The 3,073-nt window shown below is 55.0% G+C and overlaps 1 pseudogene; it reads right to left on the reverse strand.

The window, feature by feature from the left end:
- Positions 1-2,441: 2,441 nt before the first annotated feature.
- LOC123081989 (transcription factor WRKY19-like) lies at positions 2,442-2,853 on the reverse strand (annotated as a pseudogene).
- Positions 2,854-3,073: the final 220 nt, after the last annotated feature.

The following is a 3,073-nucleotide window of genomic DNA, read 5'->3' on the forward strand; positions in this document are numbered from 1 at the left end:
TAGGGTTTTGACATATTTGGAATGAGAAAGTGATTGAGGGATTTGGAGCAATATCACTAACGTTGCGTTTGGATGTTCCCATTGGAGGCTTGGAATCTGATTTGGTATTGTAATCTTTCAATTCATGTGTTTGGTTGCATAGCAAATTGGCAGGCTGTAATGAAACGAAAACGATGGCTGAATTACATCCCACGCGAAGTGCCTGCCCACGATACGGAGCCCTCCCACTCCGAATTACGCTGAAATCGCTTGCCCGGATACCTCTTCGAGCGGCCAGAAAAAAGAAGGGGATATGACTAGGAGAGGCTGACCGCGACGACCTAGCAGAGTCCGGCGGTGGCGGCCACCACCACGGAGTCTGCCGGTGGCGCAGGTGCCTTCCTCCCCTCTTCCCTAGCTCTTGCTCGTCATCCCCTTGAGACACTCCCCGCCATGGAGTCCGACGGCGGCACAGGTGCCTTCTTCCTCAGCCGGCCCCGCCCTCCTCCCCGGTTTCCATGCCCCGCCGTCCTTAGCCACGCCTGGTCGTCCTCCCTGCCCTCCGTCACCCGCCCCTCTTCTAATCGATTGGCCCTTAGTGCTCGCTGGCATGTAGGTCCTCTGCTCTAGATCTCGCGGCAGTCGGAGTTTGCCATACACGGGGGGTTGTGCCTGCACGAGCTTGGACCATCACGCTCATCGGTGTCGCTCCATCCCGGTCGCGGATGGTCGGCTGACCGTCGGGGACGACGGCGTCCTGTGCTCCTAACTGCTGCTCGGCCGGCTCTGTTCAGGGTGCAGCTCATGCAAACCGTCAATTCCATTGTATGGCATCCAAACATAACATTGGTATTGCTAGCTTGCCTAATTCCAACCTGCAATATTTTGTACATCCAAACATCTGTATTGGTATTGGAGCCCATTGCAATACAAAGGTTGATTTGGTATTGGATCCAATGCAATTCAGAGGCTCTCAATAGAGACATCCAAACGTAGCGTAAGCATTTGAGCAAGCAAGCCATTAAACAACACCTCGTCCCCTTTTAATAGTATTGGCTTTCCTATGGATTCAATGTGATCTTGGATCACTCAAATAGAAATGAAGAGTCTTGAGCTTTTGCCAATATGTGTCCTTAGCATTTTGAGGGGTCCACATCTCTAGTCCATGTCATGTCATTCATTGAACTTTCTGAAATATTAAACTTGAATGGATATTAGTTCAATGAGCTATATGTTGTTATGAATTACCAAACCATCCGGAGTTTGGTTGCACTTTCACATGGTTGCGTCGGACGACGCCCATGGTGCATCCATGACCTCGGTGCGCTAACAGAAGGGTTGCGCGGCCGCCACTGCGTTCGGACGCCAGACGGACTGCACTGTCCCCGGTGAGGCAGTGACGGCTGCCCTAGCGTCAGACCCATGCGCCATTTGGGCGGATGCAATGGATTCCTGACGAATGGAGTTCGAGTGCAGTCGTGCACGGGCCACCTCCCAGGAGCGGCGGAGCGAAAGCCGGACGACCATCTCCTCCTCGGGGACGCGTCTGATAAGCTCAGGGTTGACGGATCTGGAGGTGAAGGACTCGGATCCGTTGCCCGCCATGCCGGAGACAGCCGGACGGCGCTAGAGACGAGCTTAGGTGGCGGAGGGGAGTGGAGTGAAGTGGTTAGGGTTTGGTCTGGCGAGTGGATGGGGAGGAATATATGTGGGGTCGGATGGGCCAACGTAAGCCGGGTCCAGCATGGCGGGTGTGCTCGGCCACCCCATATCCGACCGGGCGGGCCGTCCCGCCATTTAAGGAGGGTTTGAGATACCCTGCTGTAGATGCTCTAAATCCCTGAGAACCTCCTCTTGGTGCATGTAGTGATGACATTGTGTTGTAGTGAGTTTACATTTCTGTTTCTCAATTAGCTTATAAAGGCCCTGCTGCTACGGTAATAAACTGCACAGATTGGTTTTGTGCATGTGCTGATCCATAATATGTTGGAGTTGTGGAGCTGCTGTAGTTCAGAGGTTTTGTTGATAAATCTGGGGATCTTGCCCAATGTATAAGCACTACCAGTGACGGTACTATATATAGATATAGCTTCCATTGTCATAAATGATCACTGAATCTGAATCTAAATATTAGTACAAATACAGTATGATAGTGGCCGCTGCACCTACAGGTTCTGAACCTTTGTTCAGAAAAACTCGGACAGGTTCACGTACAGCTCGTCGAACTGCATGTCAGCCCCGAGGCTGCTGCCGGCGGCATAGCGGTAGCCACCGCTAAGCTGGCACCAGGAGCTCACCGGCGAGGAGGGGAACAAGGGCGGGGTGACAGGCTCTGCCGGCTACTGAATCCCTTCTGGTGTCGCAGCCGGCGAGTTCTGCTATTCCTAGCCGAAGGAATCAGGCGGATGCTGGTCCATGCCAGCCAGGAACGCGGTAGCCTGGGCATAGGTGTGCGCGCTGTGTTACATCTGCTTGGTGGCCTGGCAGCCCTGCGTGTGCCGATGCGTGCACCAGAAGTAGGCCCTCGGGTACGTGGCGCCGAGGATGTCCTTCCAGCCGTACTTCCGCCAACTAAGCTCGTCGTCAAGCGGGCCCAAATCCTGCATCAACGACACCCGGACCTGCACCCTCACCGCCGCCACCTTCCTGCCGCTCCTCAGCCGGTCGTTCACGCGCACCCGACGGCCGGCATTGCCTCCGCGTGGGCTGTTGTCAGCGAAGCGCACGGCACGATCGACGAACGCGGCCAGCTCGACGCAGAGCTCCCTAGCAACGCCCGGCACGCCCTGATCGCCGTTGACACACGCCTCTAGCTCCCTTGCCATCGCCAGCAGCCCGTCCAGCCCTCGCCAGCGTCGCCGTCATGTCCTCCATGCCCGGCGCACCAAGTCTAGTCAGTCGATCAGTGGCTAGCACACTAAGTCTAGTCAGTTGATCAGTGGCTAGCGTCGTCATCGAAGGAGATATCACCTAAATTCGAGAAACGGCAGGGGGTAAGTGCAAAAGGTCCAGCGTTGACCAGCTGGCTCCACTTGGTTACGTGTGATTGCCCAGGACTAAGTTATCACATAAGGAAGGCTAGCCAGGATTCCGT

The sequence above is a fragment of the Triticum aestivum genome, chromosome 4A, assembly GCF_018294505.1.
Source record: "Triticum aestivum cultivar Chinese Spring chromosome 4A, IWGSC CS RefSeq v2.1, whole genome shotgun sequence".
Classification (NCBI taxonomy): domain Eukaryota; kingdom Viridiplantae; phylum Streptophyta; class Magnoliopsida; order Poales; family Poaceae; genus Triticum; species Triticum aestivum.